We start from the raw sequence: 16,327 nt of genomic DNA, 5'->3' as shown, positions 1-16,327 counted from the left end.
CTCGTGGGCAGGGGAAGCTACTATACAATTATTAACATAAACATGAGGCCTACGTTAGTTCTTCTTCTTCTTTAGGTTTTCAGTAGTGAGGGCCCTCATGGGGTTTTTGATTATAAGATTACTTGGCCGTTTTTTTAATGATTATTTGATTATTAAGCCAAATATTTCATGATTATTTGATTACCTAGGACTGTATTTTTAGTTTATGATTATTTGATTACTAAAGATAAGCAAATATTTAATGATTATGTGATTATATTGGCAAAAAAATGGTGATTATGTGATTACTAGGACCCCCCATGAGGGGCCTCAGTAGTCCTTCATTATCTGAAGATTATATACTGTTTTGCGATGCGTGGCCTATATGCATATTTACAAAAACACAAAAATAATTGAAAATGAGTTTGGAGTGCGTAAAAAAAATTATTTTAAATTGTGATTAAAACTATGTACCGTGATAGGCTAATAATGAGTTAAATGCATTTGTGGAGAACAGTTGGTGTAAGCTGTTCTCTGAATGTGTCGACTGTGGTTACAGCGACTGTGTGGACTGGTAGTAAATTCCACTGAGTAATGGTGTACGGAAAAATGAAAATTTATATGTATCTTTTTTGGTAGAAATGTGTCTGAAAGTGAAACTATGATTTTTGCGCGTTCTACTGTCTGATGGTATGAGGATAGCAGATGTGATTGCTACGATTTGATGTACTATTTTGTAGAACAATATCAATCTTGTGCGTAATCTTCTTTCCTGTATTGTGGGCCAGATTAGTGAGTTTATCATGTCTGTAGGACTGCTGATGTTATGGTACCTGTTACAGACATAGTCTGGCAGCTCGTCTTTGGACCATCTCAATTTTAGAGGTTTGTTCAACTGTGTGAGGGTCTCATACTGAACATGAATATTCAATTTCAAGCTTAGGACGAACTAGTGCCAGGGGTGGATCCAGGATTTTACAAGGGAGGGGGTCGAAGTTTTCTAAATTAGCCGAGCGGAGCGAGCCGAAAAAAATTTGGGACCTTTTTTTGGCTAAAAAAACATAAAATAAGTGTAAAATGCACTTTTTAAACGGTTCGTGACGTTGGGCATGTATATTTTATAATTGCTGTTAAGTGTAAGGGTTGGACATTTTTGATGTTGTATTCTCCCCATAAATTGTCTATCATAAAATGATAGTATGGGTCAAAAGCTATGAACTGATATATTTGATGTTGGACTTGTCAGTAAAAAATAGACATGGAAAATTCTCGCTTGTTGTATGTTAAGTTAGCATAAACTCACAGATTTTTTTGTTGTAAACAGGATACACGCCGCGCTATTCGATTAATTTTACAATACGAGCGACACGAGTTAAAAAAAGACAAACAAGCAATTTTTATACAAATGTTTGGTTGATATGTTTTACCCAACAAAATTGAAAATTAACCAAAGGCTACGAACGAGTCTGAAATGACAACGAATAGTAATGACGGTCGACAAATGGAGACATAAAGGCCACACCCAGCAGGCAGGTTGCAGTCTGATCTTGATAAAAGTATTCAATATATCAGTTCATGCAAACCCCCGTCCCCCAAAAAAATACGCCCGATTTATTCATTATGTTCATTGAATGCTATATTATTCTGTTGGAAATTTTCGTTTCTATTAGCCAAAAGTGGACAAGATTATTGTTTTCAATCCAAATACGGCCAGAATTTTTATTTAAGGCAAAAAGTAGAGTAAGATTTGTTCTCTCAAATATCTCAGACTGCCTCCTCAAACAAATGGTTCGTACCTTGCACTTTAAATCTATCCAGAGCTTATACTGACTGGGAATAATTATTCAGCTATGTTATTTTAAGATAGTCGCGGGCATTTGGGGTTAAACATAATTTTGTAGGTAAATAATATTAATGTGGAACTTTTTTTCATGAGAGTATAATATAGTATAACTTTCTGATTGGTTGAATTGTGAAATAGAAGTCAATACGTTCTTGCTCACTCCTTTGTCGCTTTAAAGGTGTCATGATTTTTCATGCTCAAAATTTCAAATGTGTTCCTGTAATTTGAATTTCAAAATGACTGAATGACGTTTTTTTCGACAAACTGGTCAACTCAACCATACCGAATCTATCTACTGTGATGCGACTGTCGTATAAGTGAGAGGTTTAGCGCTATAAAACCAGGTTCAATCCATCATTTTCTACATTTGAAAATGCCTGTACCAAGTCAGGAATATGACAATTGTTGTCCATTCGTTTGATGTGTTTTACCATTTGAATTTGCCATTTGATTAGGGACTTTCCGTTTTGAATTTTCATCGGAGTTCAGTATTTTGTAATTTTACTTTTGACATAATCAGTAAATACTTGCGAAAAAAAATCTTTATATGTAAAGAATTGTCTCCTTAAAATTAAATACACGGGAAATGGCAAGTTCACGAAGTCTAGACTTATTATAATCTTTTTACAAAAAAAAAGTCCGAGCAAAAGGGGGGGGGCGTACACCCTCTACGCCCCCTCTGGATCCGCCACTGAGTGCCAGATATGCCTGGGGTTTGATGTCAGTCTGGCATGATGTTTTTAAATTTCTTTTTAAGAAGCCCAAAGATTTGTTACCATTAGCTATGATGTTGTCTGTATTTTTCGACCATTTTAAGTTTGCTTGTAGTGTAATGCCCAGATATTTAGCTGAAGGGACTAGTTCAAGTTTGTGATTGTGTAGAATAAAGTCATGTTTTAAACTGTTTTTTCTTTTGTGATACTGTAAGGACTGTGCATTTGTCTGGATGGAAAGTCATCAACCAGTCTTGCTACCACCTATAACAGCTGCATCTAAATCTTACTGGAGTGCATCACAGTCACTTTGAGATTTGATGGTTTTGTAGAGGATACTGTCGTTGGTAAACAGTCTTAGATTACTGGATTGTAAGTATTCTGGTAGGTCGTTGATGTATACCAAAAATAATACTGGGCCCAGAACTGTGCCAGCCTTGAGAGACACCTGAGGTGACTGGAGCCAGGTCAGATGACTGTCCATCCAGGACAACTGTTTGTGTTCTGTCATATAAGAAGGCAGCGACCCAGTTTAATACCATAATATTTCAGTTTGTTTATCCCAGGCATAGATTACCTTAGCCGTATTTGGCACAACTTTTTGGAACTTTGGATTCAATGCTCTTCAACTTTGTACTTGTTTGGCTTTATAAATATTTTTGATATGAGCGTCACTGATGAGTCTTATGTAGACGAAACGCGCGTCTGGCGTACTAAATTATAATCCCGGTACCTTTGATAACTATTGTATAGAAGTCTTTTATGAGGGACTTTGTCAAATGTTTTGGCAAAGTCCATTATAGTTAAGTCTGTTTGTGTGTTATTGTTGTTATTTGCTGTAAGCTGTTGTATGAATGAAATGAGTTGGGTCTCACATGATCGTGACTGACGGAAGCCAGTATGTTGTTCTTTTCAAGGTGGTTGATGATGTGTTTGGTGATGATATGCTCCATAAGTTTACAGGAAATACATGTTAATGAGTTTTTAGATTTTAATGAAACTCCTAATGAGGAACCTTGCTTGATTGTTAACTTTTTATCATCACTGCCATAAATAAATCTTTATCACATATTTTTATCTGTTAACAAGTGGACATTTTTAAACTTATTAATTTTGAGTTTTATCAAGGATTTGTATAGTAAGACGGCAACAGCGAGAAAAGCAATCGAGTTGAGATGACCAATGATAATTCTGTTTATCGCTATTTTACCTATGACGACGTTGTTAATTTCATGACAAGTCAACGGGGACGTGCGTCTTTAGTTTCTAGCGATAATTTTCATATCATTCGACTCCGCTGAGAAAGATAATTATCAGTCAGCGAGATCAAAGGAAAATTTCGTAAAATAGCAATAATGTATATGTTCCTGGGTGGAACTAATATTTGATGGGTAATACAAAAAAGTGTATGAAAGTCATTATCGATATTGATTGTTTACAATACTAGTATGTCACGTTCTTTGACATTACGTCAACGCGCGTGTGTCATGGTTCAAGTAATGTTTTACTTACAATTTGGGACCATCTAACAAGAAAAAAAAACTAGAGGCTCTAAAGAGCCTGTGTCGCTCGCCTTGGTCTATGGGAATATTAAACAAAGGAAGCAGATGGATTCATGACAAAATTGTGTTTTGGTGATGGTGATGTGTTTGTACTTGCTGCTTACAATTATCTCTATCTATAATGAACTTGGCCCAGTAGTTTCAGTGGAAAATGTTAATAAAAATTTACAAATTTTATGAAAATTGCTAAAAATTGACTATAAAGGACAATAACTCCTTAGGGGGTCAATTGACCATTTCGGTCATGTTGACTTATTTGTAAATAGTTATCAAAAGTACCAGGATTATAATTTAGTACGCCAGACGCGCGTTTCGTCTACATAAGACTCATCAGTGACGCTCATATCAAAATAGTTATAAAGCCAAACAATACAAAGTTGAAGAGCATAGAGGATCCAAAATTCCAAAAAGTTGTGCCAAATGCGGCTAAGGTAATCTATTCCTGGGACAAGAAAATCCTTAGGCAGCAACCATTTGATTTTCTGGGGGGTATTTTTTCTGTACAAACTTTTTTTTTCGCCTGTGGCGAAAAACAATCTATTTTTTTTCGCGACAAGTCGAAAACAATTTTTTTCTTTCAATTTTAGCATTACATATAGTGGCAGCTGGGAGTGAAACAAACAATTTTTTTTTCTCAGAATCAAAAACAAATTATTTTTTTCTCCAAAAACTGGAAACAAACTTTTTTTCCAAAAAAAACCATAGCCCCCCCAGAAAATCAAATGGTTGCTGCCTTAGTTTTTCGAAAAATTCAAAGTTTTGTATCAGGAAATTTATAAAAATGATCACATTATTGATATTTATGTCAACACCGAAGTGCTGACTACTGGGCTGGTGATACCCTCGGGGACGAAACGTCCACCAGCAGTGGCATTGTAAATCTTACTTTGCTAAACGTTATTGCTGTATACAGTTTATCTCTATCTATAATAATATTCAAGATAATAATAAAAAACAGCAAAATTTCCTTAAAATTACCAATTCAGGGGCAGCAACCCAACAACGGGTTGTCCGATCCATCTGAAAATTTCAGGGCAGATAGATCTTGACCTGATAAACAATTTTACCCCCATGTCAGATTTGCTCTAAATGCTTTGGTTTTAAGTTATAAGCCAAAAACTGCATTTTACCCCTATGTTCTATTTTTAGCCATGGCGGCCATCTTGGTTGGCTGGCCGGGTCAGCGGACACATATTTTAAACTAGATACCCCAATGATGATTGTGGCTAAGTTTAATTAACTTTGGCCCAGTAGTTTCAGAGGAGAAGATTTTTGTAAAAGTTAACGACGACCGGGACGACGGACGACGACGACGACGACGGACGCCAAGTGATGAGAAAAGCTCACTTGGCCTTTTAGGCCAGGTGAGCTAAAAAGGAATAATGTTCCTGTTGATATACTTTTTGAATTTTTCAAAAATTTAAATTCGTCAGATCCTTACGCTGGTGAAGAAATTATTATAGATGAGAATAACGAACTTAATTCACTATTAAAACAGTCCTATTACGGAAAATGAAAATTTTAAATGCATCAAGGTTACAAGAGCGCAATTATTCGTAATGCATTTTCCATAGGGTACCACTAGTGTTCCGTATTTTTTTTCTCGAAGACTACACAAACTAGGGAAAATCGGATGGCAGTTCCTGTTAGTACAAATGCCGGTGTTGCATTACAACTAAAAAAAAATATAGGGTCATGCGGCTCAAATTGACTTAAAATGCAGTTGAAAAAAATCGTCTACTTTTTTCGCTTAATGAAAAAGGCATATTTTTAATGGCTCCGACGTGCAGAAATTGAAGATATTTTCTATACTTCGTAAAATGTGAATATGATTTTCGGCAATTTTTAAACCTAATTGGATAAGCTTTCGATTAAATGTAATTCCAATCCTGTATCAACCAATCAGAAGCCGTATAGGATTCTATTCTGAGTACCATCTAAAAAACTTGCCGGTAAAATGTAAACAAATAATTGCGCTCTTGTAACCTCAAAGCTTGTGGCGATGACTTCGTCATTAATGAATATATTAAGAGCACCACTAAATTTTTCATGCCAATCTATGTAAAACTGTTCAATATTGTATTTGATACTGGAAAAGTGCCTGAACTTTGGCTTGCTGGTAATGTTATACCTTTTTATAAAAACAAAGGTGACCAGTCAGATCCCCAAAACTACAGACCAATAACTATATTAAGCTGTATGGGTAAACTTTTTACGTCGATTTTGAGTAACTTTTTGGAAGAATATTCGTTGTTAAATGAACACCAGTTTGGTTTCAGAAAGGGCTATTCCACTCTAGACAGTATATTTACTCTGCATATTTTATTGAATTATTGAGACAAAAAAAGAAAAAAAAACTTTTTTGTGCTTTTATTGATTTTGCTAAAGCTTTCGATACAGTTTGGAGATCTGGTCTTTTTACATACAGTAAATGGAAAGATGTATAACACTATATTTAATATGTATAAAAATGTGAAATCACGAATTTTTAGTGATGGGGAGTATTCAGACTACTTTTTCCATGTAATGTAGGTGTAAAACAGGGAGATAATTTATCTCCCATACTTTTTTTTAAAATTTATTTAAATGATTTAGAAAGCTTTTTTTTCAGAACAAAAATATAATGGTTTGAAATCTTTATCAGATCAAATAGAGAACGGGCAAAATATGTATTTAAAACTGTTTATTGTATTGTACGCAGACGACACTGTACTCAGTATGTCAGAAACAAAAGCAGATCTACAAAAACAATTAGACGCTTTAAAGGAATATTGTGATACATGGAAATTAAAAGTTAATGTCCCTAAAAGCAAAATAGTATTTTTTTCTAAAGGTAGACCACTACAAAATGTTAGTTTTAAATATGCTGATATTGAGTTAGATATTGTTGAATAATTTACATATATGGGTGTATTATTTTCAAGAAGAGGAAGTTTCACAAAAGCAAAAAGGCACAAGCTGATAAAGCAACAAGGGATATGTACGATATTCTAAAAAAGGGGAGTTTACATAATTTGAATATTTAATGTCAACTAGAATTATTTGACAAAGTAGTTAAGCCTATATATAAAAAGAAGATGTGGTATGATTGCCAATGAGACAACTATCCACAAAAGACCAATATGACACAGACATTAACAACTATAGGTCACTGTACGGCTTTCAACAATGAGCAAAGCCCATACTGCATAGTCAGCTATAAAAGGCCCCGATAAGACAATGTAAAAAAATTCAAACGAGGAAACTAACGGTCTTATTTATGTAAAAAAAAATGAGCGAAAACAAATATGTAACACATAAACAAACGACCACTGAATTACAGGCTCCTGACTTGGGACAGGCACATACATAAATAATGTGGCGGGGTTAAACATGTTAGCGTGATCCCAACCCTCCCCTAACCTGGGACAGTGGTATAACAGTACAACATAAGAACGAACTATAAAAATCAGTTAAAAAGGCTTAACTCATCAATTATACGGGTGTGAAGTCTGGGGAATGGGTAACACCTCTGTTATAGAACGTGTTCATCTAAAATTTTGTAAACTACTGCTTAGTCTTAAGCCTGATTATATGATATATGGGGAACTTGGCCGATTCCCACTGGATATTTTTATTAAATTACGCACTATTAATTATTGGGAAAAGCTTGTAACTGGGAGAAATGAGAAACTTCCTGTTATTCTATACAATCTTGTTACTGGTAGTTATAATGGAAATATAGCTTGGTGTAAGAATGTAAAATCTGTGCTCGATATAATTGTGGACTATCAAATATATGGAACTCTAAATATTTTATAAGTAACAAGAATGTGTCCATAGTACACGGATGCCCCACTCCCACTATCATTTTCTATGTTCAGTGAACCGTGAAATTGGGGTCAAAACTTTAATTTGGAATTAAAATTAGAAAGATCATATCATAGGGAACATGTGTACTAAGTTTCAAGTTGATGTAACTTTAACTTCATCAAAAACTACCTTGACCAAAAACTTTAACCTGAACTTTGCACTATCATTTTCTATGTTCGGTGGACCATGAAATTGGGCTCAAAACTATAATTTGGCATTAAAATTAGAAAGATCATATCATGGGGAACATGTGTATTAAGTTTTCAAGTTGATTGAACTTCAGCTTCATCAAAAACTACCTCGACCAAAAACTTTAACCGGACGGACGGACGAACGAAGGCACAGACCAGAAAACATAATGCCCCTCTACTATCGTAGGTGGGGCATAAAAACTGGTTGTATGATACTGTTAAATTAAGATTAACTGACCAGTTCAGACAGACATGGTATGCTACTGTACAGAATTCTCCAAAAGCTCTAAATTATAAATTATTTAAAAATAGTATAGATTTCACAACCTTCTTTGATATTTTAGATGACAAAAACATTGCTTCTTTTTGTAGATTTAGATCTTTGAACACAAAAATTCCTATCGAAATTGGTAGATGGCAAAACATTGAGAGAGAAAATCGAATTTGTACTTTGTGCAATTCCGGTGATATTGGCGACGAGTTCCATTATATTTTAGAATGCTCGGCAATAGACGATAGTTGACAACTGCTACTAAAGCATCATTTTATAAACAGACCAAATATTTCAAAATTTCAAGGTCTAATGAATAGTAGCAACCCGTCTGAACTAAACAATCTGTGCAAGTCCATAAGAATTATTATTAAATGCCTAGAATCTCCTGGGTAATCACTTTATGTCTAAACTTTATATTTGTATATATGTCTCTGTACCATTGTACTTTGGTTTATGAGAATAAAGATATATAGTGACAATTTGTGAGAACAAGTTTACATTTCTGTTGGTATTTTGATTTTGTCTAAGTAATGGTGTAATTTATGTAATTAAAGCTGTGCAGATGAAGCCCATCTTTTGATCGAATGTCCTCATTGAGAGACAATTATTTTTCAAAGAAATCAATGTCAAATAAGATAAACTACTTAGATCACTCGTCCATGGTGCCCCTCCCCCCCAAAAAAAATTATGAGGGGCCCATACCGGTCCGTGCGACCATATTATAGTACATGTCGAACTAGTCTCTAGTTTAAGCTTAAACATATTTTATTTGTTCAAGTACAAATTGGATAAGACACAAGTCTAACAGACTATGAAGTCTTCTCCATTTAATATTAAAGCAATATAATACAAAAATATATGTATGAACGTGCATGTATAGAACTCGTCTAAACATCAACCCAACAATGTTAGATCTGTAAATTTGCTTTCGCAATTTTTTTGTTCTTCCCTCGCCGGGATTCTATTTAATATATATAAATATGGATTTAATATGTCAAAAGACGGAAAATTGAAGAAAAATGAAAATAATAAAAAAAATAAATGAATATTTAAAGAACAAAAGCACAAAAAATAAAATACAAAATAAAAAAAAAAAAAAAACGAAAAAAAGGAAAAAAAAAAGGATGAAGAATTTTACTTAGATGATAAAGTGTGTGCGATCATGGTTTGCTATCTAGACAATTTGAAGTCTTTCCGAACTTTTAATAAACTCGAAGACATTTTTGAAAATGGTATGGTTTTGCTCTAGAGATAGAAGACAGCTACCGTAATCATGCAGGGCATGATGACATATTTCGTTTTAACTAATAGATATCAAGGGATAAAAGATTTGTTGCATGTGTCTATAAATGATTATCCCTAACGTAAATCGTTATTGGTGCTCACTTCCAGCAAATATTAGATTTATATAGTATAAAATTGAGAATGGAAATGGGGAATGTGCCAAAGAGACAACAACCCGACCATAGAACAGACAACAGCAGGTCACCAACAGGTCTTCAATGCAATTCCGGCTTGCTTTCATGTATTTATTGATTTGAAATTCAAGTTTCAAGGTATACATAAGTTTTATGGTGTACAATTCCTTGCTTTCATGTATTTATTGATTTAAAATTTAAGTTTCAAGGTATACATAAGTTCTATGGTGTTGCATTTGAGAGGTAGGAAAGTAATTTTCCGATTTTCAGCCCATGTCACCCTTAAGTATCCGAGTCATTGTGTAGCCACGTTCTGACTAGCAGTTTTTCTTGTTGTTAAGTTCCCTATACGGTCGTCTGTTATATAGGAATCATATAGCCTGATTTCTGAAATCATATTCTCATCTAAGGAAGAGTATTTACCCCGAGGACTTTTACTGGAGGGACTTTTCAATGAGTATACAGCTTCATCAAAACGTACGACGTATAGTGTTTTTTTTATACTTAGCCTTTTACTGAATGTTATTTTTGTTATTCATTCTTACTAAGCAGTGGATTCAACTAAGTTGTATGTTTCAATATTACAACCACTGGCAATTGTGTTGTATCATTCGTTGACACGCCATGCTCAAGCTTATAATCTGTATGACATCATCAAGTGAATAAATCAACCCCTTGAGGTATAAGATATAGCCTTTTCAATATCACGCATAGCAATCCATGCGATTACATTTGTGTCTCAGGTTGGTACGGATGTTCTATAAAAAAGGTATACTTTGTTTATAAGGCTAAAAAAGTACACTAAAAGGAAATTCAAACCCATAAGTCGAAAAAATAAAAAGACAACGCCATGACTAAAGAGAAGAGGCAAACAACAGTCAACAAGACACAACATAGAAAACTAGTGCAGTGGCGGATCCAAAGGAGGAGAGTCCGGGGGTTGGAACCCGGCCCCCCTTTTTTCGATCAATGCATTTGAATGGGAGCATATAGTTGAAACCCCCGTTTTTACTGTGGGTTCGGAACCCCCCTTTTTAAAATGGCTGGATCCGCCCTGCAGTGTAGCGATAAACGAGCACATGTACAAGGGGTCTCGTTAACGTTTTCCTTGTAGTCAATTCTAAGTCTTCAACTGGTTATTTTATTGCTCAGCTAGTCAACAAGAGCAAATCAAAGTGCCGTTGATTTCGTGAAACAGTCAGATTATAATTTATTAAACCTTACAATTTTAGAAGGTGTACTATATAAAAAGTATTTACACTTCAGTCTGTTATTTTAAATATTTTTTTGCAGAATAAAAAAAAATGAAGTAGATATTCATATATGTAAAGAACACATATATATGACATATAATTAGGTCTTTCCACTTTTCTGTGGAAAGACCTATTGTTTTTCTTCTGATTATTTTTTTTTTTTTTTTTTTTTCCGCCTAATTTTGTTCTTGCGATAAACATTTGTTTCGCAATATGTCGCTTTGATATTTGGTATATGATATCGAACAGTTTATGCGCTTTTGAAATTTACCCTGCGTAACCGAATACTTTTCTTTGTAGGAGTTATCTACCCAAACACTGTTTTCCTTGTGCTCACAACTCCTTCGCAACCGTAAAAGATAACGACAAATTTATTTTACAAAATTGCTCGTTATATCCTTTGCATGATTTGTCCTATTTTGACCGAAGCAATATGACCGCTCCATATGAGAGTTATTTCCCCTTATGCATCTGATATAAGTGATATGCATTTCTATCTTATAAACCATAAGTGATAGAGACCTAGGATCTTTTGATTTGAGGTCCTTGGTCCAAAAAAATGAAAATTAGGTCAAGGTCAAAGGTCAAGGTCATATTCTAATATTTGAATTTGGCTTATTTTCACTTATATCCAAAGACCGTATAAGATATCAACAAATTATTTTTACTAAATTGTTTGTTGCGACATGTCGTAACACATAAATTTTTATTGCAAGGGCACGTTGAACGTAAAAGGGAGTTTTCTCCCCTCTTGTATTTAAAAATATGTGTTTGGTGATATAAGTCATTAACCAAATATAATTAAGACCTATGGTCTTTTGATTTGAGGTCCTTAGTTCATGACCTTGAAATTGATCTCAAGGTCATAGCTTAATTTGACGTTCTAGATTTTGACCTTTGCTTTTATTTTATATGTATACATGATAAAGCTATGAAAATTTTGGAAAAAGGTATCAAACCATTTAACCTTGAAAGAAACAACCGGAAGTGACCTTTTGTAAACCGGAAGTAGCTATTTTTTGTACTTTATCAATATAAAAGTATATAGAACCAGATATTTTTGGAATCAGTGTCAAGTAAATATTCAAATATAATCGTAAGTAACATTTTTCAAACCGGAAGTAACCAATTATCTCCCTTATTTAAAAAAAATGTATGGAAACCAAATATTTTTGGAATCAGCGTACTAGAAGCTATCATTTGACGATTGAAATGACATTTTAAACTTAGTTTCACAACTTTCATATCAAAATACATTGATGTGATGGAAAGACCTTCAATTGTTCTCTGAACAATTGGTTTTTAATTATATATAATTATTGTTCATTAGCATTCACACAATGTAAGTGATCTTTTATTTTTCTCATTTTTTGGGGGTTTGGGATTGCTGTTGATTGGCAACACTCTGGCACACATTTCCAATCTATGAAAAATTAAGATTCGTGAATTAATCTTTATTTCCAATAATTAGGCTAGTTTCTCCAGCTTTAAATTGAGGCAGTTTTTCATTAAATAACCGAATAGCTAACACAGAATCTTTGACGCCTCCAAGACAGTTTTTGGTTTACATTTGGTAATCTTAGAGTTTTAAATCCAGTATGCTTGTTACTATACTTCAACTTAAATTAAAGGTGTTTAATTAAAAATCATGAAAACATTATAACTGGATAATTTAATTTTGGATGTAACGCGTCTTCTGATTGGCTGACGTTATTTTGTTATCAGACCATAGACATAATTTAGTCATGTGACCGTGACGTCATCAATGTTTTTTCAATGTTTTTTGCGGTTTGAAATGGAATTTAGAATTAAATTATAAGAAATGACTGTAATATTTTTTCTGTCTATTCGAAATAACATAAAAAATGTGGTGCACACTGTTAAATAACCCGCTACTTATGTTATTTCTTCATAGACAGAAAAAATATTACAGTTATTCCTTAAATGAAGTATAAGTCATGTGCATAAAAGGATATGTCGCAGGGAAGAATAACACAATTAGGACGCTAACTCTGTTCATGAACATAGCTCAAAATGTATAATTCTATAGTTTCATAGTTATTACCTCATATTTTATTTATTCAGGTTTATTTCACAAAGCACCATTTGTTCGTTCCTAAAACAAGATATTTAACTGAGTTGTTTTTAAACAAAGTTTGATCAATTTGTCAATACTCTCTTCTAGGCAATGGAATATTTAAAATTTCTATTTGGCTTTTTTTTTACATAAACCTTCAATTTCCAAAGTTAACAATAATGTCCAACTGCTTCATTCTGTTAAATACTGCTCAAAACTGCCTGCAGTCAGACAAGCTAAACTCTAACGAAATGGAAACTGTAAGCTCTTCTAAACAATTCTCTATAACCTGTATGTGTAAACAACTCCTACTCCATTCTCACAACTGTCGTACTTCTTAAGGTAAAGTTCTATGCAATGGTCGAAGAGAAAGGAAACAATTCAAAGCTCATAGCTGAAAATGGGGAATATGTTTTGTTCATTGTTGAAGGCCATACGATGATCAGAGTTGTAAACTTCTATGTAATTTGGTCTCTGTTGGAGATTGGCAATTATACCACATCATTTTTGTAGACAAAGCTCAGTTTCATATTTCAATGACTTCATCGAACTAACTACAAAACAAAACAGGATAGAAATGCAGGACAAAGCCTCTGCCTTCTACCTGTTAACACATCGGACTGAATACAACACAAAACAGAATAGAATGCTGGACAAAACCTCTGCATTCTACTTGTTAACACATCGGGCTGAATACAACACATGGGAGGATAGAATGCTGGAAAAAGCCTCCGCCTTCTACCTGTTAACACATCGGACTGAATACAACACAAAACAGAACAGAATTCTGGACAAAGCCTCTGCCTTCTACCGGGTTAACACATCGGACTGAATACAACACAAAACAAAATAGAATACTGGAAAAAGCCTCTGCCTTCTACCTGTTAACACGTCGGACTGAATACATCAGAAAACAGAATAGAATGCTGGACAAAGCCTCTGCGTTCTACCGGTTAACATCGGACTGAATACACCACATAGCAGGATAGAATGCTGGACAAAGCCTCTGTCTTCTACCTGTTAACACATCTGACTGAATACAACACATAACAGGATAGAATGCTGGACAAAGCCTCTACATACAGCATGTTAACACACCGGACTGAATATAACACAAAATAGGATAGAATGCTGGACAAAGGTTTACCTTCTACATGTAAACACAATGGACTGAATACAACACAAAACAATAGAATGCTGGACAAATCCTCTGCCGTCTACCTGTAAACACATCGGACTGAATACAACACAAAAAAACAAGAGTGCACACGCTGAAATGTCTCGCCTTTTATACTAATCATTGATATTATGTTGATAGTCCTAAGTATAAAGCTTTATTCTAACTGTCTCATAAACTTAACATTAACAAAGATAACTAAACAAAGACCAATGAACCATGAAAATGAGGTCAAGGTCAGATGAACCATGCCAGACAGACATGTACAGCTAACAATGCTTCTATACAACATATATAGTTGACCTATTACTTATAGTTTAAGAAAAATAGACCAAAAAACAAAAACTTAACACTGTGCAATGAACCTTGAAAATGAGGTCACGGTCAAAAGAAACCTGCGCTACTGACATAAAGATCATAAAATATTTCCATACACCAAATATAGTTGACCTATGGCATATAGTATTAGATAAAAAGACCAAAACTCAAAAACTGAACTTTGACCACTGAACCATGAAAATGAGGTCAAGGTCACATGACATCTGCCCGCTAGACATGTACACCTTACAATCATTCCATACAACAAATATAGTAGACCTATTGCATATAGTATGAAAAAAACAGACCAAAACACAAAAATTTAACTATAACCACTGAACCATGAAAATGAGGTCAAGGTCAGATGAACCATGCCAGACAGACATGTACACCTTACAATCATTCCATACAACAAATATAGTAGACCTATTGCATATAGTATGAAAAAAACAGACCAAAACACAAAAATTTAACTATAACCACTGAACCATGAAAATGAGGTCAAGGTCAGATGACACCTGCCAGTTGGACATGTACACCTTACAGTCCTTCCATACACTGAATATACTAGCCCTATTGCTTATAGTATCTGAGATATGGACTTGACCACCAAAACTTAACCTTGTTCACTGATCCATGAAATGAGGTCGAGGTCAAGTGAAAACTGTCTGACAGACATGAGGACCTTGCGAGGTACGCACATATGAAATATAGTTATCCTATTACTTATAATACGAGAGAATTCAACATTACAAAAAATCTGAACTTTTTTTTCAAGTAGTCACTGAACCATGAAAATGAGGTCAAGGACATTTGACATGTGACTGACGGAAACTTCGTAACATGAGGCATCTATATACAAAGTATGAAGCATCCAGGTCTTCCACCTTCTAAAATATAAAGCTTTTAAGAAGTTAGCTAACGCCGCCGCCGCCGGATCACTATCCCTATGTCGAGCTTTCTGCAACAAAAGTTGCAGGCTCGACAACAAGATATAATGCCAGATAGAAATGATGGACAAAGCCACATCTGACTGAATATAACACAAAACAGGATAGAATGCTGAATAAATACTTGCCTTCTACATGTTAATGCTTTACAAAGCCTGGTCTTCTACCCGTTACAGTTTGACAAAGCCTTGCCTCCTACCTGTTATTCTCATGTTTATACAATGTAGGTTTATTCAGACAGATTTTTAACTTGTCATTAGTTACATGAATGGTGACACTAGATAATCAATAAACAGCTGTGCCATGAGTGCATGATACACCCTTCGTCTTGTGTGTGAAGTTTCATGCAATAATCATAAATAGTTTCTGAGATACAGTGCGACTTGTGAAAACCCCCCGTTTCTTTTCTAAAAAACTCAATAATACTAAAAAAGTATACAGATTTTAAGATTGATATAACTTAGAAGTGTTTAAAGTTTTAAGTAATAATCATAAATCGTTTTTGAGATACGGTGTGACATGTGAAAAAAAACCACCCCCTGTTTTAGTTACAAGGTCCTGTAACTCAATAAGTTTTAATCCTATTTTCACCAAAAAGTATACAGATTATTTGACCATCATACAAAGTCACAACAATGTCAAGGCTGTAGCTAGGCATCTTATTTTAGTGAGGCAAAATAATTGAGCCGAGCGAAGCGAGGCGAAATTTTTTTTTGAAGG

The sequence above is a fragment of the Mytilus galloprovincialis genome, chromosome 4 (genome assembly GCF_965363235.1).
Source record: "Mytilus galloprovincialis chromosome 4, xbMytGall1.hap1.1, whole genome shotgun sequence".
Taxonomy (NCBI): Eukaryota; Metazoa; Mollusca; class Bivalvia; order Mytilida; family Mytilidae; genus Mytilus; species Mytilus galloprovincialis.
Note: the sequence above shows the minus strand (reverse complement) of the source record.